Here is a 23,904-nt window from a genome sequence, read left to right on the forward strand (position 1 = left end):
AGAAAGCAATAAAAGAGGGAAATGGTTGGTCATAATCGAGGCAAATGTTGAAGTCGAGTTATAAGAAATATATCCAATCAGTAGAAGAAAAGCCATAATCCAACCTCTCCTAAATCCTAGAATAGCCCAACTGATTATTACACAAAGTAAATTTAGATCCTTCAAAACCCAGATCAATAAATCTATTTGAGGAGACAAAGCTCGAAATTCTTTGACATTTGGATTGGCATGAAAAGGCTGATCCCCCACCTTATCTTGAGAGTAAAGCAGACAATTGAGTCACCAAGAAATACTATAGGAATGCCTAAAGAGGAGACTTGAATAGCAACTCTCCAAACAGTTCTTCATTCTATTCCATGAATACTAGTATACACAACACCCAACAACCAAGAAGGAGATCCAGGAGAAGATATGACATCAATACATAACTATTGATCAGAATGGAGAATCTGCACTAATTCAAGACTTTTACACTGAGCAACTAAAATACTCTTTAATCTCTACCGCAAAAGGATCATATAAATATCCCATAATGGCCCAAACATATGCTGAACTTGATGAAGAGAATTCAATGCCAATTGAATTTCAACAAAGGTACAAATATTAATCTAAAATTGACGAAGTAAGGATTTAGTGTATTTCACAAAAGGAGATTTTGCAACACCCTAACAATTTCACATTATGATCCCCATCAATATAGTTATGGTGTCAAATCTCCATCCTAAACATATGGATCAACCATAGATGAACTAGTAGATTTAACATCCTGCATAACCACCCAACCTTCTATCTCCAAAGTCTTAGATATTTTATGAACCATAAAGGCATGAGAGTGAGGATTACTAATACCCTATCTAGACTCTAAACCTTAGGCCATATGCTTAAGAGACACAGCCAATGATGAACCTTCTGTCACATCCCAAATCCAGCACCTGGATCGGATACGTGATGGTCACATATTTTTTAGGATAAAGTCCTAAAGAATATGCAAGACTTTAAAATTTATTACAATCTAAAGATCCCACAAACACTATTAATTTCAATTCATAACAAATATTACATATTAACAAATATCAAATCTTTTACAATTTATAAAACTTGATCATCCAATTGTTATGGATGATACTCTATCTAATCATTCTCTTTGAATCAAGATTTCAACCTTAGCCAAGTATAAGTATCCTGTAACTCTGAAAAAAAAAAAAGAAGGAGAGGATTATGAGTTTTACTGTCAATAAAAATCCTATAACACATACACTACTATAATAATATAATTCAAAAATAATAAATATGTAATTATAAAAGAGAAATCATAATTCACAAAATCTCATATCAAGTATGTATTATAACTCAACAGTTATGTAAACATATATCATCAGTCATGTATTATCGCAAATCCATCATAAATATCATATGTATGTTCATAAACTTATCATTTATATTTCATTAATACCTTCCAAATCAATCATCGTCTTTCAATTTGGATTAATCATAGTCATGCTCGGTCTGTGACTAGTAAACCATAAACCATGTTTTGATTTATAGTGGCAATCCATAATAATCATGCTTCAGTTTGTGGTAGCAAACTAAAATATCCATGCTTCAATCTATAGTGACAAATCAATAATATCTGTACTTTATTTTGTGATGGCAAACCAAAAATATTCATATTTTGGCCCGTGATGATAAATCAAGATGTCATAATTCGGCCAATGATTGATAATTCAATATGTCATGATTCAGCCCATGATTGAAAATCCACATCGTAGCTAGTCCAAATCCTCTTATACATATAATAATTCTTTCAATAATTTGTATTATATTCTTATTCAATTTTAAAATATCAGATATCAAATTTTCAGCAATTAAAATAGTCAACATGCGATGCATATATAATATAGAACTATATATCCAAATAAAATCAAAATCATCATGCATGGTATAAACATATACATATAGATGATCATATAAAGAGATTCTTATCTCTATTGATCTTAGACTCAAGTACAGCTATTAATCAACCCTTCAATCTACGACCTTATGATCAAGATATTTTCGCTCGACATCTTGTACAAATAACACTTCTACATAATCAAGATCAAATATAAAAATCATAGATGATTAAGAATGGTAGAAAATTATGGTAAATGACCCTAGTACTATAGGTCCAAGACTCCTCACAAGATTAATGGGTCAATTTGAGTATACCTAGATAACTACACTCTCTACTAGTCTATAAAATTTTTAGAGAGAGAAATTTACAAAAAGAGAAAAACAATCTAAAGAGCAAAAATTCTAGAAAGAGAAAGTAAAGAGAGTGAAAATAGAGAAAAAAAGTGGAGAGAGAAGTTAGAGAGAGGAGAGAGGGGAGAGAGAGAAAAACTCTCTTTTCTACTTTCTTGTTCTTTTTTTTTATTTTTTTTAATCTCTTTCTCTTAATTTCTTTCTTCTTCATTGAAACAGGGAAAGGGGGTCTTAAGTTGGCCCACCTCTCATGGCTGTGGCCTTCTCCGATAGTGCTTTAGATGGCTGTAGTAGGGGGTGGCTCCAGCCCTTGGTGATCAAGATAAGGCCACAACCTGACGACGATAGTCGGCCTGATGAAAAAAAGAGAAGGAGAATAAAATAGAAAAAATCTGGTCTCCTATGAAATCTGACAGTCGCTGGCTCAATCGGCCATCAAATACTTTAGTAGTCTCCTATGAAAAAAGAAGAGGAAGGAGAATAGGAGTTTGTTGCCTCAACTCTAGTGATCGATTAATGGTGGCTCATCGAAAATACTTTAGGAAAAGAATCCTCATGACTTCATCAATGATTGGATGGGAATTTGAGAAAAATGACAAGAAAATTTATAGACATGGATCCTAGGGTCTTTATCGGAGTTTGATCGATCCTAAGATCCTTCTCCTGATCAAAGTCGAAAGAGGAGATGGACTCGATTAGGAGTCCACCTTTTCCGCCTCACGTGCTCAGTGCATGAGATCAAAAATTTTTTTTGTCACTTTAAGATTCCTATAGAAAAAATCCAGATCCTTACACCTTCCAACTTAGTAGGGTTAGTCATCACTAGCCTCCAAATCTCCTTTTTGCCTAGGCCCTTGGGATATAAGATAAGAGCATTAAAAACAATACTGGAAGGTTGAGGCTACTCCTCATGAATGATAACCTTAGTTTGTGAAGGCAAATTAGACCTAGATGAAGCAGCCAAGCGATTTGTAGGAGACTACTATGTTTCTCCTTTTTGCTAATATCTGAGGATCGAGGAGATGACAATGGTCTAGCCCTATGTAGGTCCATTGGTTTGACAATAGAAGACAAGTAATGATTAACCAATAGGACAAACTGGGAGACAATACCCATAGGTGTAGGTTCATGACCAACTGATGCATTTTTAACAGATTGTTTGGATACTACATTCTTAGGATGAAGCTAGAGATGATCTATATGGAGCAGTGAAGAGGACCTCCTATCGTTGTAGAAATAGAAACACATGCTACCCAAATTCAGGGTCCAAAGATCAAATCAGAAAGATTATGAGATTGATGGTAGCATTGTAAATAAACGTCCATATTAATCCCAATGCGTCCGCAGACATAACAAACATAAGGAAGATCCTAATATACAAATTCTTGCCAAATAACATGATTGCTGATATGAAGTTTAGTACCCAGATAAATAGGATGAGAAATATCCAACTGAACACAAACTCAAACAAACCCAAGATGAGATGAATTTTCAATCCGGACATCCAAAAATCTAGGCTTATCGGTGTGAGATGCGATCTTCAAAATTATGTTCTTTCTCCAAACATCAATTGGGAAATCCGATAAGTGTAGCAAGACATTCACATCTTGGATAAAGTCTTTTGATAGTTTGAAGTCAAGATGTTGACTTTCCATAGTTAATAATTATCCAGCCAAAATAGTAGAAACCCTTCAAATAAAGGAATAACCTAAAAATCCCCCTCCACTTGCCAATGGTTTTTCATCTCTTTTGAGACAAAATCAAGAGGGAATCCTTGTTCAAAAAATTTACCCACAAGGATTGATTTACTCACTTAGTAGTATGCTATAATTCATCTTCAGAAAATAGCACCAAATCGGAGAACCTATCCTCCAAAGCAGAGATATCCTTCGGTATAGGATGAGGTATTTCCCATGCCTTGGATCACTTGAGCCCAAGTATGACTAGATGGAGATGGACAAGTACCAAATGAAAAGGAGGTGAAAAAGAATACTTATCTTACCAAAGAAGTCCATTGGATGGTCGATCACAAATAGGATAACGAAAGGGAGAACCCACCCCCCTGTCTTTTCCTTTAACAGCATTAGATGGACTATTCGAAGATGCATCAAAAGAATTCTTCGGAAGAAAATTCTTCACAAAGCTCTTTAGACCCAAAACCCCTCTACATTCAGGGGAAGAAGTAGGAAGTGGACAATTAAAAGACCCATCAGCAGAATGCCCTGAAGCATGATCCTTCATGGACATCTCTGGCCCTAAAACCCCTTCAGATAAAGGGGAGGACGAAACCGTAGCTTCTCCTATCTCAGTTTTTAGCTAAATGCTCATGACACTTTACTCAGTATGTTAATCTGAATCTTTATTTATTTCTATACCACTATTTCTTTTCTACATGGCTTCTTTTACATCCTAAGTAGACTATATTTTAAAATAAATATTTATCCATATCTCATCCATATCCTAATAGACTTAATTTGAAATTTAAAAAAACAAACAAAAATAATGATGCCCTTCTCCACTATATATCTCTTATCTTCGTCTTTAAAAATATTATAACTATTTTCAATCAATCGTTCTATCTCTAGTATCTTTCAATCTCTTTAACCTTTTTACTAATTTATTGTTTCTAACTGGGAATTATACATCTCCTATTGCTAATATTTTATATAATTAATTTATACCATCCTACCTCTCAAACAAATAATTATCAGAACCCACTAGATTATGCCTGTAGGGTCATTTGTTAGTTTCTGTGGATTTCTTGAATTTCTTATGCCTCTATTTATTCCTTTGCTTTCCTCTTTTATCTATATGGTTTCTTTTAAGCATCATAATTCAGTTGCCAGTAAGATCGTACTCAAAAAAAATCTCTACCCTTCTCTTGCTGATACCTTAACAATGAGAAATCGAAATTCAAGAGGACTTGGTCATGACCAACGAAGACATGCATAGGCATAGGTTGAGGATGTTAATATTATTTTGAAAAGAATTTAGCTTATAATTATACCACGTACAAGGCATGTGAAATTGTGGAGGGTGAATATTCAGAATCACTGAAAAATGTGACGATATGGTTGGTTACCAGGCTCAACAGTTATTTTATAATTGCTATTACATATATAAATAGGTGAATGTACTATGAGATATTAAAAAAAATTGATATATCAATAAATCTAGATTATTTTTAATTATCTTTATTTTTATTTTTTTATATATGTAGTTTAACGTAGTTTACCGATAGGATTCTATGTTAAGAGTAAATAATAATAGAGTTATTTCAACTATAATCCTGATTATATCCTATCCTATTTTTTTATTTTTTTTTAAATGAACAGAATGATGACAGCAAAAATCTTTGAAAGTCAAGGCACTTAAACCTATACTATTTTTTTTATCTTTTTTCAATCATCCTTTTCGTCGACTAATCCAACATTAAATCTATATTATTTTTTTTATCTTTTTTTAATCATCCTTTTCATCGACTAATCCAACATTGCTGCGTACATCTACCATGCCATCGTTAATTCCCTTCCCCATCTTTTGATAAAGGGAGACAACAACAGTGAGCCCAGCAAATAAGTCCATTTATCAAATTAGACAAACTCATGCTTGAGGATTAATAACGCCCGAGCATTTCCCAGCCCAAAATTACCTTAGTTTTTTTTATTAAACCCTAAGTTTTGTTAATATGTAAACTTCATGGAAGAAGTTTTGGAATCTTAGAATATCTTATTTTGTTTTTTATTTTAAATATTTTTTTACGTGGGTTAGGAAGCTCGAGTGAGGCCTAGGCTTGGGCCTCATAAGGTACGTTCATTGTCGGCCGAAACCCGGACCGCCCCGGCCTACCAACCAAACCGGCCCTAAAATCAAACGGTGATGAGCTGAATTCCCATTTCTTGAGCCGACCCAAGGATGACCCGGCTTAAGTTAAGTTAGTCCGACGGTTCATTGTAAATGATATCCCCTTGATAGCGTCAGCTCCAGTTCTCCTCGTCGGAAGACCCTTGTCTCCGATCCTCTGCGAATCTCCATAACCCTAGCTCTCCAGACCCTCCCCCGTCGAGCTGAATAAACCCTAGATAAGAGGAGAGTGAGGAGGAGGGCTACCGATCAATTGATCTATCTCGAATAGTTCAGATCGATGGAGAGAAAAAGAAGTAGATCGATTCGGTCGCCTGAGGTCTTTCTCCTTCTGGTACTTCTCGCTAGCTGCTTCCGCCACCCCGATGCACTCTCCGTCACCGTGACCGACGAGGAGTGCGTCTACGAGTACATCCTCTACGATGGCGACACCGTGTCCGGAAACTTCGTTGTCGTCGATCACGATATCTTCTGGGGCTCGGATCACCCCGGCATCGATCTAGTCGTAAGTGCCGCTAATCCCCTTCGTTTTCTGGTATATTCGACTTAAAGTGTTGAACTTTTTAAGGTTTTTGATGGATCGGACGTTACATGTGTCGCTTTTCTGGGTGCTATTTTCTGACTCTGTTATCATCGTCTTTTCTTGATTATCTACCGTTTTTTTTTTTTTTTTGCAAATAAAATTGGTGTCTTTCCTAAGTTTTCCTTCAAAATTTGGTACTGGAATACAGGTAGGTTGGCTTCGTCAATGCTGGGTAGCTCTGTAAACTTGAAAAACTATTTTTAATATCCTGTTTCCTTTGTAAGATGCTAAAAATGACCTCTTGATGCTATGATGCAAGTTAGAAAATGTGACATTATGCCAATGCCGATTAGTTTGAAAAAAAGACTTATTCTGTAGATATAAATGGATTCAGATAATTACTTGCTTCAGTGCCCCACTAGAGTTAATTAGAGAGCTACACTTTTCTTGCCTACGTATTACTGCTTCATTTGGTTAAGATGATCACTTTCATGTTCCTTTTTTGGATAAGCAAAGGATGAAAGAAAAGAAAGAAGGGAAGTGAGACAGGCGAAGAGAACTTCAGAGATGAGAGAAAAATATTAGAAGAGAACATCTCTTCTCTCCAAATCTCTCCTCTTTCACAGAGATTAGCACTCTTTTTAGGTCGAGGGATTTGGAGAGAAGTGATAAAAAAGGAGAGAAAGTCAAAATCTTTTGTTTGGTTAGGAGAGAAGAGAAGAGAAACTGAAAATATTTTGTTTGGTAGTTACATTAGGAAAAGACAGAAGAGCTTCGTCTCCTAAACCAAATTTGTAATCTCTTTATAAGTGGAGATATTCAGAAAGAAGAGAATCTCCTTCTCTTTAGTTTACTTTCATGTTAAAAGCTCTCTTTCTTTCTTTCTGTTCCCTTCTTTTGTTTTTCTTCTATTTTATTATCTCCCCTGAAACAGTGCACAAGAAAGGGGCTCGTGGGGAAATCTCTCCTCTCTGTTTCTCTTCTCTTTTGTCCTTAATTCACGATTTACGCAAGGAATTTGACTCTCTCTTCTCTTCTTTCCTTATCAAAATGAGGGTGTGGGTTTGGAGTGAATCAGCAAGGTTTGAGCATGGTACAAAAAGGAGCCTAGGATGCCACGAGTGAAGCATATGGCAAGGGATCAAATTTAGCATAAAGTGGGAGGACACATCCTCCCTCCATACTAGGAACTCATTTTTTTATTAAATAACACTTTTTAATGCTTAATAATAACAACTAGAAATATTTTGAAGATTTGAACTAGAAATATGATTCAGTTAAAGTTTTAGAAAATTATGGTATTTTTAAATCAAACTGACTATACAAGTAATTGTTGATTAAGAGAAACTAATACATAAACTTCAGCATATCAATAAGTCTATCCTGCAAATTGTTATGAAAAAATTGATTAAACGAAATGAACCAAAGTTGAAGAACTGAATAAAAGTGAAAAGCTACCAGACAGCAAATAATGTCTTTAAGTTACTAGAGTACAAGAGGATGGAATAGATTCAGTTAATTCATTATACATATTGATAAAGAGATATAAGTACATTCTATGCCTCTATCTTCATGTCCTCTCTGAATGCTGAAGAGGAGTGCACTTTATCTATGTATGCCTATTCAAGTTGCTTCTCTCAAAGATACATACAAAGCACGAGGCCTAGCTCATGTACTAATTTAAATTCTGTTAAAAATGTCCTATGAATTCCACGTATACATGAAGATGCAGATCAACACCATTAGCTGCTGACATTATGTATCCTATTAGCGCAGGCTTACATAGAATGGATTGTCATATGATGTTCATACATATGCAAATGACATGACTTAGCAATGTAGAGACACAAGCAACTGATTCTATTGCAGAAAAATCATAAATAGATTATCAAATGATTTTAAATTTGAGGCATGTCCCTTTGAAAATAATGGACATAACCCCATCCTGCTAATGAGCCGCAGTTCTCACTTCCTTATTAATCAATTTAGTGCCCTGCAGTGATAGCATCCATGCTTTGATGTATTAAGTAGGTTTTCATTAATTTTGGGTGCTTATTTGATGCATGGTCATGATTAGAGGCTACTTTGGACTTTGCTAGTCAATTTATACATTATTGTACATTGTAGAGACCACAATAAAGATTACCAAAGAAGTAGCCTGCTGACATGGGGGCCCACAATTAAACAATAGATTTGTTAAGGATTAAGCCATTCCAATCAGACACTCTCTTTCCTAAGAAAAGAAGAGATTTGGTCGAGTATAGAACAATGAAAGAAAGGAGGACAAAAATGAGAATAGAAAGATAGGAGAAAGGGCATAGGAACAAGTGAAGAGAGAAGTCAAAAAAGAAAAGGAAGAAACAGTACAAAAGAAAGGAGCTAGCATATGCAAATCAATTCACCTCAAGAAAGTTTTCTCTCTTCCAGAACATGTTCTCAACTTATGATGCTCTCTATGTTCATCCATATTATTAGGTTGGTTCTTTTATTATTTTTTTATTAGATCTCCATGTAGGGAAATCTGCTACTTATCTTGGAAAAGCTTTTGCAAATAAGATTTAGAAAAAGATTTTTCTTGTTTCTTCATTTTCGTTTGTTATCAAGTTGTATAATTTCATCTCTTTCCAGAAAATTATGATTTGAACCCCAAGCAAAAAAAATTAAATTCATGTCATTTTACATTGTAGTTACATTTCAAATTGAACCTAAATTCAGATCTTGATCTTGGTATAGATTAGAGCAATCAAAACTCTAACTGATGAACCATAGCTGTTTTGTGAGGACTTACTTTTCTCGTTTTCTTGTCTTATTGCTGCCTTGTTTTGTATATATGACTATAGGAGGTAGGACATCATCTGGCTCAAGCGAACCATAGTTGGAATCTGAGTTGGATGCTTAAAGCCATCAGCTTTTTAGATAGTTTTATCCATGAAATGTCACAAGCTTCTTCGAAGACATGTATAGCTCAATTGTTTCTGCTCAGACAAGAGACAGGCTTGGTGGCTTGCATGAAGGTTTGTGATTGGCCCCAATTGCTGAGAAAATTGCCTACATAGGGTGCTCCATGCCATTGGTTAAACCATTGAAGTATTTTTTTAAAAAAAAGTAAGGAGAGAAGTGAAAATCCATCATTGTCACCCAATCTTTCTTCCCACTAGTCCCACATGTTAACCCTTCCATCTTCTCCAACTTTGAGACCACTTGCTCGGTTACCACTGCAATCTTCCATTCAGGATGAGACTGAGCTCCTGCTTTCAGGGAATGAGTAGATATGGTTTACAAAGGCGTGGGCTTAGGGGGTTAGGTGGTGAGACGATGAGAGTAGAGTATATGCAGATGATGTCACCAGGGCTAGTAAGATGGTGTTGTGGCAAGACTAAGTGAAGCCAAGCAGGGGGAGGATGCAAAAGGAGAGGGCTACTGGCTCACAAAAGACAAGGGACTTGGGGTACTTGGGTCTTCGGAGGTGAAGATGAGACGACGAGGGTAGAGTATATGCAGATGATGTCACCAGGGCCAGTGAAGATGGTGTTGTGGCAAGACTAAGTGAAGCCAAGCAGGGGGAGGATGCGAAAGGAGAGGGCTACTGGCTCACAAAAGACAAGGGACTTGGGGTACTTGGGTCACTGGCTCACAAAAGACAAGGGACTTGGGGTACTTGGGTCTTCGGAGGTAGCATCAATAAAGAGGGCAGAAGTCTTGGGCTAGAGATAAGAGGGAGGTAGAGGCAGTGACAAGGGAAGAGGGAGGCCAAGGGCAAGGTTTAAGGCATAGAGGGAGGGGGTGAGGTGGTTATGATGGCGGTGAAGAAAAGGGAGGCATAGTGAAGTGAGGGCAGCAAGAAAGGTAGGGAGGTGAAGGCATTGTGGAAGGGGCAATGGGTTTTTCTTACCTTTTCATCTTTGTTCTACTTTTTATTTTTTTAATGAGTTTGAGAAATGGCATGGAATGATATTTGCTAATAGTTTCTCCTAAATCTGGAAGTTTGGGACCCGATAGCTAAATTGAATCGCAACACTCCAAAGAAGAGGCCCAATTTGTTTCTTGGCAGGAATAGCTGAGCCGCACCCTTAAAGACCTTTAGTCATTAGTAATCATCATCTTTTGAAGTATGGCTTTTGCTATGTGATGATGTAGGGGTATCATTAGTCTCATCATTTAGGTTATACTTGGCCATCAGAGTTTGAAGGATATCTTGGATAATCTTGAAGATTCTGCAATAGACAGTTATCCTCTTTTCTCTTTATTCTCTCCTATCAAAAGGAAAAGGTCATACTGTCTAGGTTGTCAGAAAACTCTGCAAGTGCATCTCTAGATCTCACATCTGAATCCTTTGCTAATACTCAAGCCTCTAGCATAAGAGTTATTCTCACCATTGCATCGAACTTGTCGTCATATCAAACTTGGTAATAGAGATAGCATGGTAATCACCAGGGCTACAACCCCTATTCTTTATGATCTTTGTATAGTTCCTAATTTGTGTGTCATGCTTCTCCACCCATTCATCTACATTCTTAACATTTACAGACTTAGAAGAATCTCTGTGTTGGCTAATCATTTGCCTTATCAAGATCGATATTGTTGTAACTTGTAAGTGATCACACTTCATCTTGTATTTTGTATGGATTGGGGTTAGCTAGATTCTTGTATCCTTTCAAATAAATAAATAAATAAATATAACAAATAAAGTTGGAAAGATGTCCTTCAGTTGCAACATGTGAACATGTTGGACTTCTGGAAGCTACAATGCAAACGATTTTTTTTAACATAATTTTAAAAAGGTGAAATGAGCTTCTAAAGATCTATGTTGACTGGGGAGAAAAAACTAGTCCGAGAACTAAGCTAGTTTTGTAGCTTCAAAAGCCAATATCATGCACGTTGTTGCACATAATAATATGTGATTTTTTTTGGTATGTACGTAATAATATGTGATTGCATGTGCAAGAATGCATATTTCCAGTTGCCTACATTTGATGTGCACTCCCTTACTACATTGCCTTGGTTTCTCACGTAATATTTTTGTTCATTTGGCATATATCATCAATTCTTCATTAATTCATATAATTATCTATTTTTAGATTTGGAACATTAGTTTTTTTTCCTAAAGCTAAACTTTCCAAAATGCTCGAATTTGATAGGTAGGAAAATTTGTTTATCTAACTATGCTGTTTATAATTATTATTTGTGATCCAATTAGCTTACATGATGCCTTTAGTGCAAGGGCAATTTTTTCACCGCACATATACCTCCCTAGATGCAGTAGTCAATAATTCATGGTTTGGCAATTTAGATCTTTTCTATATTTTTAACTCCTTCCTGTCACATAATTCAGGTGACTTCTCCAGGGGGCAATACTGTGCACACATTAAAGGGAACATCTGGTGACAAGTTTGAGTTCAAAGCTCCAAGGGCTGGAATGTACAAGTTTGCTTCCATAATCCACAAAGAACACCAGAAACTGTATCTTTCTACATACATGTGGGGCATATTCCCAACGAACATAATCTTGCTAAAGATGGTTGGTAGATTTACTATGGCTGCTTGCTCGGATCATCATGTTTATATGTGTGTAATCATCATTTCCTTATGTCTCTTAAGTACCAAGAGCAAAGTTTAAAGATGCTGTCCCTGCCTTCCTGAATCGGACTGGTTAACAACCAGACCCTGTGATGGGTCTAGGACCCAGTACCTATAATAAGACGGATAACAAGAGGAAGGTGAAAGAGAGGAAGAAGGGGAGAAAAGCTCAGCAAACGAGCAGCATAATACCGATACCTGTTGGTACTAATAACATGAATACCTAGTCCTAAATTACAACAAACAAATGCTATAAACCCCAACAGTTATCAACAACAACAAACAATATAAACAAGAAAGAAAGACAAAAGAATTGTTGTCCCAGCGAATTATCGAAAGACCTATTTGTTTCAAGTGTCAGAATAGTACCATCTCAACCTGGTCCCTGACTGATGTTGGGTCTGGGACTGGGATTCGAAACTTCACCAAGTTGTTTTCTTACTAAGGCTGTGATTTTAAATTATTATTTCATTAGGAGAGGGTAAAAAATTCTGAAGTTATGTTATATCGTAATTCTATTCTTTAATCAATAGGCAAATCACTGTAAATCTAATAAATTGAAAAATCTGAATATCTGAATTTCAATATTTTTTCCTTTCTCAGTATAACAAATAAGATTTATGTAAAATATTTTGGTCATATTTATTGTTCTGTATACATTTATGTACTCTTTTTTTTGTTGTTGCAGAGCATTTGGATCCTATAAATGTGAAGATTGCAGAGCTTAGGGAAGCACTGGAGTCTGTTACAGGAGAGCAGCGATACCTGAAAGCACGGGAATCTCGGCACCGCCGTAGTAAGCTTACATTATAAAACCTATAACATATGATGGAATTTGATCCCTTTTTAAGACTGCATCTCCCATTTAAGACCATCATGAACATAGATGTAAAAATTTTTCCATCACCACTTGAAGGGAAAATGCCAAGGTGTCTCTAAATTCGTTCCACTTTTAAATTATTATTGTCAAGGATAGAGATATTGGTTCTGCAATACATCCAGCCAGCTTAAGGACTGAAAATGGACTTGCTTTAACCAAAACATTAATACTATAAGATTGATTCGTAGCTCAACTTGACCAATTTGATACAAAATGCATTTCTCTTATGTTTTCATCAAGTAATAAAGAAAATTATCCCAAATGAAAGTATGAATCACTTAATAAAATTCACTATGTAAGTGACAAATGAGTTGCAGAACTAGCAAAATACTATACTGTGACCAGACAATGAGTTGACTTATGATTGGTCTCCTTGTTGCCATCCCATGGTCTATGTTGACATGGAGAAAGGCAAACTATATGCCAATGTCCATAAACTGCATGTGTTTGGCATTTTATCACCTAACTGAGCAAACTAGGTGCTTATCCCACAGTCATTCTACTTGACCGCCTAAGAGTAAGTGGGGCCAATAAAATTTCACCTTTACCATCATCATCAACATCAACATATACTCCATGTCCTCTAGAGAGTCATTGTCCTGCCAATATTGTTTATTGTTGTAGTCAAAAGTTAATTGACCCTGATATTTGCTTGTATTTTCGATGAAGTTTCCATGTTTTTGACTTTAAGAACCAAACATGTTAATATGGGCCTCGAATCTCTCAAAGATAGTATTTCTCTAGGATTGACCATTCATGAATGTCTGTATGTCATTTAAGTAATCTCACCCTTTTCTATTTTTAATAACTCTAACAATATTGAAAGCTCACATTGATCAAATGAAGCAAAACCATAATTCGATTTACGAATTCAAGTCATCAATTCAAGATGAAGCAATTGTCATGGTAGCTTTACTGATCAAATAAAGCAAAATCATGCTTGGAACTATGAATTCAAGTCTTGATTGTGGCTTAATGCATCCTATTTGACAAACTTGAGGATTTTGTTTTTCTTATGAACCTTAAAGTGGCATCAACATTATGAAGATTGAATGGTTGAATTTTTGTGGATCTTGAAGCTTCTTAATCTTGGTTTTGGTCAACCTTTTCTGTGACTAAATTTGAGGATAAATCTAATAGTATACAAGGATGGTTGAACCATCCCAAACCACCTAATCAGGGCATATTGATCCGAACCGATCGGTTACCAGGATGAAAAATGGCCCCATGGTTTGGTTCAAGGCTTTTTATAATTTGGTTCACCTTATCTCCTCATTGGCTTATGTCCTCATCGGCTCATCTCTATTTTATGCCCTTTCTTAAAGCTTCTGACTCATCTTGGCTCCCTACCCTCTCTCAAAGCTTCCGACTTATCTCCTCACCACCCTGCTCTGTCACCTTACCGGCCTCACCTCCTTGAATGCTTCGACTGCAGCCACCATCACCATTCTCACGACAACCTCTGCCACTATGAAACCTGCCATTAATGTCTTGAGAGCGGGCCTCGTTGATAGTGATGCTCCTCCCATCTAAGGTCTGCTTATTCTTCCCCTCAATGGCACCCCTCATTATCTGCTTGTTCCTAAAGGTTGTAAATCGAAACCTTGACCTTCCCATCTCCCCAATCAGTGATGATCTGCAACAACAAAACAACCAAAAGGCCATCAGATTTGAGATCAAGAAATAGAAAAAGCTTGGATTCAAGCATCTTTCTGGGTTGGATCAAGGGATTGGGACCTTGGGTTCGAGGATCTCGCTGCCCTCTCGAGCAAGGCATCATCCATGGCCCAAGCAAGCTGATCTCCGCGCCCCCCCCCCCCACCGACTCCCTCCTCCTTCCTCTCCCTCCCCCTAGGTCTATCAAGCAGCCCTCATCGACTTCTCATTCCTTGAGCTCATGAATCCAAAGTCCCTTGACCTCCCTGTCTCTTGATCGGTCATGATCTACACCAAAAAACAACCAAAAGCAATCAAATTTGAGATCAAGAAACATGAAAAGCATGGTTCGATGATCTCTCCAGGAGGATCGAGGGACCAGGACCTTGGATTTGATGATCTCATCGAATTGGCCAAAAGCCCTCGTGGGAGGCATCATCCATGGCCCTAGTGAGCTGATCTTCCCCCCCCCCCCACCCTCCTCCCTTGTCCCACCCTCCTCCTCCCCTTGTCCCTCTCCCCGCTTCCTCATGGTTCCTATATGCACCGGGCCGGTACAGGATGACTGGTACCTTACCGAACCGGTTGCTTGCAAATATGATCCCTGATACTAGTTCAATGAATAGTATATTTTGCAATTTATGGTCCAAGGGCTAAAATTTATTTGTTCAATATGACTTGAGGCATTCTTCTCAGCTAAATCTAACATGACACAGATTTTTGTCTAGGACATAAAATATTGGACCTTTGTGTGGTTTTTACTATGAGAAGGTGGCTAAGTGCAGGAAAATAGTTGTCTGCTGGTCCAATCATCAATGCCTTTCTCAAAGGAATCTCTAATAATATCATGGGCATCGTAGAGGTTATGCATCCCTTGCATACACATGAGGGGTCAAACTAGTTGTCTGCTGGTTTAACCATCAAGGCCTTGCTTAAAGGGATCCCAAATAATATCTTGGGCATCATAGAGGTTATGCATCCCCTGCATACATGTAAGGGGTTACGGGTTTGATTTGCCTGGGATTAAATGCTTGTCTAGCCATAGATTGCATGATGATTATTAGAAAGAATGACAGACATTAATTATTTAGTATGAAGCATAGATATGGACATCAGAACTTGATGAATCATGGTGCGAAGATGCCAATGTGGCAACCTCTAAAACAAAAGGATAAGGAGATGATGGTGATACATTAGGAAGTAAATTTTATTTTACATTTTTTAGTTTATTAAAAATGTCATTCTACGTTTGCTAACTCCCTTTTCGTTGGTTCTCTCTATCTCAAAATAGGACACACATGGCAATGAAGACCTAAGGAGGCTTTAATCACTACAAGAGGGTGGCTTTAGATGTTGCTTCCTAATCTAGTTGGTTCAGATTTTTCTAGAGTGTGTCTTTGCCATATCAAATATCAGCTTTAAATAAAAATAAAAAATGAAAATAAATGGACACTTATGGGAAGTATCAAGTGCATGTTGGATATGGACGTGAACACATTAAGCAAGAAATATAAATTGAAATTGGTCATGTTGGTCTTGTGTGCTTGATGAATAGGACATTGTAAGACATTATTGTGGTGTGAGCGGCTATGAGATTTGAATGTGCCGTCATAGTGAATGCACTTCCTTTCTTTCAAACGTTAAACAAATTAGGTATTTAACCAAAAGGTGATTTATAAGGTAGCTAGAGTGAGAGATGAAGGTAAAATTTCATGAAGGAGATTAGGTTGAAGGGAAAGAGAGTTCCATGGAAAAAGGGGGGAGAAGAGGGAGGCAGCAAAGTGAGATACTTCTAGGATGCTCATTGATACTTCTAGGATATATATCTGATATTTATAATTGTTCAAAATTAAAAAGTGCTTTAGATACTCTCAATATTCTTTTGAGATACCTCAAAAATGAGGGAAGAATTTTACTTTACAAATACTAGTCTTTTAATGATCAATGGTTGATTTGGGAGTTTGTGAAGTAGATATTCAACTACAGATTGCAGATTCTAGTCTACAAATTTAAATGATGACTAGGTGATGAGTTTGTGGAAGTTCATAGTAATATATGCAGTACAACTATGTTATTTTGACTATGTTTTATAAAAGGGCATCCTAGTACATACGACTTTCACCACTACGGGATCTATTATGGAGAGGCTGTTTCTGTGTTTTAAACCTCTGATACCTTAGATTGGACTAATGGAGCAATCTCACTGTTGCACCAAGACCTACCCCCTCCAGCCTACTGTGTTTTAAAGCTTTTTCTAAAATTGTATATAAGAAATATTTATTTATTTATTTTGTTGGCTTATTTTATCCTACTTTTCAAGATTTGTCATATCAATGTACCTGTATCTTATATGTGTCATATTCATATTGTATATCCATGTCCATGTCCATGGTTTCTAGGATGTCTGTTATGTTAGTTGAAAGTCCTTTTAGGATTGGAAAAAATTGTTCCCACACTTTTTTTGTTGTCTAGCAACTTTGAACAGTGATGTTTCTGTAAGGTTTAATGATTTTTTTAATAAATAAAAATCTGGGTGCTATCTTCTTCTCTTTCTAGTTCTCAAGTGCTCTTTGTTCTTTCTTTTGCCATCTCATTCTCTAATTATCTCCATCTTCTTATTATTTCTGCCCTCTTCTAATGATATTCTTCTCTTTTCAGCAGCCTTTTATCTGCTATCTGTGGTTGAAGTTATTTCAGATTTGCTCTGAAAATAAATTTAGTTAGAAAAGCATTTAAAATAGCCTTGTAACCTAAAGTGGTTGTGTCAATTGGTATTATAGGTGGGAAGATTTGACATTTGAGACTTCTTCCATTGTTATAATCATGGCCTATTGGAGATCGTGACATTAGGCTTCAATGGCATGAAGACCACCTCAAAAAAATTGAAAGCGAAGAATAAAAGAAATTGGCTGCCAAAACGAAACTGCGAAGAGAACATAAGAACTCTGGGAGAATGTGGGGTTTTCATCTCAAAAGGATTGGGACTTTTTCTAGAATTTTAGCTTCAACGGTATTTGAAGGCTTATATTATTTGGTACCCTCTTAGTTGGAGAAGATTGTATGTACTGAAAGCCCGTGCTCATGGACATCAATTAAAATGTTTTGGAGTGAAGGATGAAGGATGTGCTTTGAGAGAAAGATAAGGTATGACCACATAACTGTTGATAGAGAGAGAAATGCTGAATGGTATGGAGGTGTTGTTATCTACTTGATTACCTCCTCCAGTCCCGGAGAGGTCAGATCGAAGCTGACTTGTACATCCAAGAAACCTTGTATTGTTTATGTCCAAGGCTGTTAATGGTCCGATCTGATGTAAGAGATCCAAAATTTTGAATAGGCCCATCACAAGCTCAGTCAAACCCTGGTTTTCTTAAACTAAGAGAATTATTTTCTTCTAGTTCTGGAATCCTAAACTGGTAAAAAGAAGATTACATTTCCTAACTGCAGTAAGTGCTCAATGGAGCAGATCTGCTAGTTTGCTTGACTAGTTTATCAGAAAACCATTTTTGTCAATTCACTTGATCATTATATAGGGCACAAAAGAAAAAGTGTATACCTGTATTTCACAATGTTTTAAAACTTGAGTAGGTTGATTGGGTCGACCCACCAAATATGTCATCCATAAGGAATTACAGGTGTGCTTATATTATCAAAACTTTTTCAGATTGACTTACCCCATGGCACAATCATTTGAACCAGATGAATGGCCAAGATCGTCCAGTCAAATAACTTGCCCAGGTTAGTTATTATAAGTTTATAATGGCATGCCTCCAAGAGAGAAAAAAACAGAGAGAGAAAACTTAATGATACTTTAGTGCACCTTGTTCTCACATTTCTCTCAAATCCCATCATGATTTTAACAGTCGAAGTAGGGAGAAGAGGGTGTTTCAACAATGATTGAGCTCTACATTGGTGCCAGTGGGGTTCTTCATCCGAGCCATAGCCATTGGAAAAGAAGAGGCCAGCTTGCAGGATATGGATTAGAGAAAGACGGGATCTGAGTTGAGTTTGAAGATGCATCACAATGGACCTCTGAGGCTGTGGCCCTTGGTTGACACATGGTTGAACTGTAAATCTGTGATCCAGCAACAAAAACAGTTTAGGACTAGGTCAGGGAGTTCATGGCACTAGTATTGATGTACTACAACTTGTGTCACATGGATTAGGTATTAATGTCAGGTTTTGGTGTGTCTTTAAGTATGAGATCCTTATAATATCTATGATCTTCTAGCAGACCTATTCCCAACTGTCATATGGATAACATAATCCGGATATGCATGTATTTCGGGGTAAAATAAAGGATGACAATTAAGTAAAATGACAAAAGTGTTCTGAACAGTTTCTCCCGTTCAGACCAAAACAGTGAAATCCAGCCTAGCAGAATCATAGGTTGTCAAATGCTTGTATGGCTTATTTATATCTTGTATGTCATTCTTTTCTCTTCTTACACCTGTTCTTTGATGTCTTGATTTCTTTTTCTCATATTTGGTATGACATATATGTAATATTACTCATGTAATGACATTAATCTTGATGCAGCAAATGAGAGCACCAGGAGTCGTCTCATCTTTTACACAGTGGTTGAGTACCTTACACTGGTCTGTGCTAGTGTACTGCAGGTAGTTTACATCCGCCGCCTATTCAGCAAGACGGTGGCATACAATAGGGTTTAGTAGCCCATGTATTCTTATCTGTTGTTTCCAACAATTTTTAACATCATGGATTTTTTTTTTTTTTCATGGAATTAACAATAAAACAGATTGTTTGTACTTATTTTCCTCTCTTGTATCTCCTCCTTGTCATATCATAGTTGCAGACTGCCACCAAACTTATTTATTGGGTCATATGACCATGAAAGTCATAGTGTGGTGTTTGAAAAGAAGTTGAAAGATAACCTTATGTTCCATGATTTCGAGAAGAAACGCTGCTTTGTGCTCATGGGGATTCAACACCAACAATTGTAGCATTGGTATCTGAATATGGATTGTAATTGACTAACTTTAGACCTTCGTCCCAATTTTTCTTTAACTGATTAGCACTGATGTTGGACTGAGATGTTTCTATGCTTTTAGCACATGGCTTCATACTGAATGTGGAGTAACACGAACCGCAAACAGAATGCTTGGTAAAACTGGATTTGCTGTATAACTTGCATTAACTTCTTTTTCCTGCAGGAAATCTAGTGAACTCTTTCATCACTATGGAAGTGCTCTTGTAGCAAGTCTATATTGGCAATCCAGAAAACTTGGTTTCAGCTTTTGTGTTGGAGAGCAAGAAATGCTTTTATGGAATTTTTTTTCCCTTGCATGACTGTTGGTTAACTGAATAAATATCTACTTTGGATGCTGCTGGCCCCAGCACTTGTGCTCCATGTTTTCGTAGCTCAAGCCTCAAGGAGAGTCAAAATATATGCGGGTAAGAAAGGCTTTGTATAATTATTAATATTGAAGCCTTGTATAGATGGAATTCTGTCCGAGGGCTATGATTAAACTTCTTTTGCCTGTACTGTCAACAAACCAGGAACCTCTAAATAAGGAGCTTGTCAAGGAGTTCTCTACAGGTTGCATCTGGAGACTATTCAAGGGATTTTGCAGAATTGGTACAACTATTTATCAGATCTGCAAAAACATTTTTCTTCGTTTTCAATTGTCCTCCAGAAATAGCCAATAACTAATTAATGATTATGGAAGAAATATAGACTGTTTATGATCAGAAATTATTGACAAGATTTACAAATACATTTACAGCGGAGCTGTGAAAAATCCGTAATTTCTAGCACTGAATTATTTGGTATGGGGAACTCTCCTAGTGAGAGCATATAGATCCTCAATCATCATTTTTCCTTCATTCTTAGGATCCTCTATTATTCTCTGAGCATTGTAGGAAGGAAATTGACCATTGATTGCAAGATATTAACCAAATATAAGTATTGGATGAAGTCCAATTCTCAAGAGGAGCCATCAAAGTAATAGAATTATTAAGATAATATTGTTTATTAAAAATTGGAGGTTGTGGCTTTTAATAGATATAAAAAAGGCAGTTTTGTCAATGAAATTTTCCATTTCAGAACTAAAATTGGCCAACAATAATAGGCACATACAAAGAAAACTCCGGCCTGAACTTCACTAAACTGGTTCTACTGAAACAATCATGAGAAAAATATATGAATCTAATGACTGGAAGGGGGAAAGTTGGCATCAAATTCACAGTGACAGAAATTGGCGAAGCTCGGGCTTGAGGTACTCAAAAACAGCAGCCCAAGCAGCTTGTGAGGGATGCACCTTATCCCAATAGAAGTAGGGGTTTGGGTCATGGCATAATGTTTACTGCTTAATCCCCTTGCTATCTAGATTTCCACAGTTTGTCTCATTGGTTTTGCTGTCGCAGCATGGCCTATAAACATGCTTAAATTTCTTGGCTCCTTCCACTGTAAAACAAGAGAGAAAAATGACATCAAATTTCAAAACTCCAGCTAATTTATCAAGATCATAAGAAAACCAACTACATAAGGCATGAACAACAGATGAATCAACAGCATGATTTCAGATCAAAGTTGGTTGATCAAACTGAGAAAGGTGAAAACTAGGACCCAACATTAGCTAAAGAGCTGTTACACAAAAATGCTAAGTTGCTAAATTTCATGTTTTACCTTGATTGAGTAGAGAGTTGAAGGCTGTGTTGAGGTCTAGCATGTGTAAGGTCTTTTTTACATCTTCTTTACTTGATATATTCTGTATTTCCACTCCAAGCAAATGATTGTGGATGGACGCCCCCAAGTTGCCTTCAGTGTTGCACAGTGTGTAGTTGTACTTCCTGGTCAAGAAGGGCTACAACCCACAGGGTGCAGGTTGGTAACCACCACCTTGGGCACACCAAGATCATGGATACGCTTTAAATCTAATGCTACTTGCTTGGTTACAATGTCAATGAAACCAAAAATGCCCTGAGAAAAGAAAGGAAAGAGATGAATAAAACCATGAATCAAACAATAGCAGGCCATGTATCAATTGCTGTCACAAGAAAAAAAAAAAAAAAGGGTTGCAAAGACCTTGGAGAATGCTTACATTACTGCCATGGATATCATCATAATGCACGTAGTCGTTGCCAGCAACGGATACCAGTGCAACAGAGGACTGGATATCACATTTTGAGAAGATACCTGCATCAATCTGCTCCTGAAATGTATCGATTTGAACAGATAGGTTGCTCTGACCGTTACCGGTGTCGAAGACGCCAGTTCCACCAAGTGCAAAGTTCATGCCATATGGAAACAACTTGTAGGCTACCCTTCTATCCTTGTAAGGCACAGGAGATCTGATTTCCAGAAATGAAGCTGCAACACCATGTCAAATATAGTCACTAAACCTTTGTACAAGAATTGCACCTAGACATGCTATTAGTTCATTAGAGTTCGGGCATCCAATCGAGTTTTATAGTCAGAAGAAAAAAAGGTATACCGCAACATAAAATTGATGGAAAATGGTAGAGATTTATACAGAATTGTGTGATCAAAGTATTGCCCAAAGGATTGCGTTAAGAGGGATAATAAAAATCTTAGACAATTCATACTGCAATTATGTGATGTCCGTCATATATATGGATTACATAAGAAATATTGTAGATTTTTTAAGGAAAAAAGAAGAAATGAGAAGGATACATAGCATTTCTATGAAGAGATGAATGCAAGACCAGAGAAACTGACCAACGTAATCAGTGAGGATTCTTCCATCGGAGAATCAGCCGGCCGGCTTCTTAGGGAACGTCATGCCGTATGGTTCATACCATTCACATATGATATCTTTGTCGAGTTTCCCAATGTTTTCGGTATCAGCATATGAATCACCGATAGTATTGTCAAAATGGGCCGGCCCGGCCCTAGCCGGCCCGACCATAAGGGCTTAAAATTTAATGGGCGGGGCCGGACTAGGCCCATCCAAAAGATGGGACATAATATTGCTGGTCCAGCCCAGTCCTTTAAGGGCCGTGGGTTGGGCCGAGTCAGCTCATGGGCCTTGAATCTCAAATGACTGAGAGAGAGTGAGAGCTTCATCATATTCATACCGACTATCGAGAGGGAGAGAGAACTTCATCATATTCATACTGACTATCTCGAGAGAGAGACCGAGAGTCGGGGGGAGAGAGCTTCATCATATTCATACCGAGAGGGAGAAAGATCGAGAGAGGAGGAGGAGGGGACCGATGATGGAGAGAGATCGAGAGAGGCAGAGAGCCTAAGAGGGAGAGACCAAACTCTAGAGCTTGACTCGGAGGTGGCAGCACCGGCGACAAGGAGGAGGAGGGGAATCGTTCGGTCTGTGGTGTCGGTCGTCCATCCGTCGGCGGCAATCGGAAAGGAGGAGGGCCATCAGTCGGCGGAAAGGAGGAGGGGCTTGGAGGAGGAGGGGATCGTCCGGACTCGAAGGTTGGATGGAGGGGCGTCCGTCAGTGGAAGGGAGGAGGGGGCCGGCGATATGGGGCTTCATAATCGAATTCGAAGGCCGGAGGCGGTGGCACCGACGACGAGGAGGAGGAGGGGGCGAAAGGGTTAAGGGAGAGGAACCGGCTGCTCGGCATCCTACTGCTCGACGGAGGCGATTGTCCTGCTGCTCGGCAGAGGCGATCGTCCTGCTGCTCGGCGATGTGGGGGCAGCGACGGCCGACGATGTGGGGGCAGCGGGGCGGCGGCGGCCTCCGACGATGTGGGGCAGTGGTCGGGAGTTGGGATTAAAAAACTTAAGGTCCCAGCCTCCCAATCCCAGATCGATTAAAAATTTGGAATTGGTTTTTTTTTTTAAGATCTTTTTTTTAAATTTTTATGGCCCATCTAGGCTAGCCTGGTCCAACCCAATGAGCCTTTGAACTGATGTGGGGCAGACCAAACAGGCTCGATTGTTATTTGGGCTATTCATATGGCAGCCCAGCCTATCCCATTTACAGGATTGGGCCATGCAAGCCCTGTGGGCCAAGGAGAAAATGATCCTAAACGAACTTCAAATATGATTTGCAATTCAAGATTTTGTCTAAAAATATTTATCAGAACATATTATTTAAATTTTTTAATCATATATATATATATATATATATACTCGCAAGCTCATTAACTTGACTTAGAAGCTGTATATGCTAAGCTCGAACAACTTGAACTAAGTTTCGTTTGAGC

At 37.6% G+C, this 23,904-nt stretch overlaps 2 pseudogenes; one reads left to right on the top strand and one right to left on the bottom strand.

Moving 5' to 3' along the window:
* The first annotated feature begins 6,221 nt into the window (after nt 1-6,221).
* On the top strand, nt 6,222-19,786 carry LOC140856427 (transmembrane emp24 domain-containing protein p24beta3-like; annotated as a pseudogene).
* A 1,161-nt stretch (nt 19,787-20,947) lies between these two features.
* Nucleotides 20,948-22,636, bottom strand: LOC140856176 (GDSL esterase/lipase At5g03610-like; annotated as a pseudogene).
* Between the last annotated feature and the right edge of the window lie 1,268 nt (nt 22,637-23,904).

Source organism: Elaeis guineensis, chromosome 3 (assembly GCF_000442705.2).
Source record: "Elaeis guineensis isolate ETL-2024a chromosome 3, EG11, whole genome shotgun sequence".
NCBI classification, from domain to species: Eukaryota; Viridiplantae; Streptophyta; class Magnoliopsida; order Arecales; family Arecaceae; genus Elaeis; species Elaeis guineensis.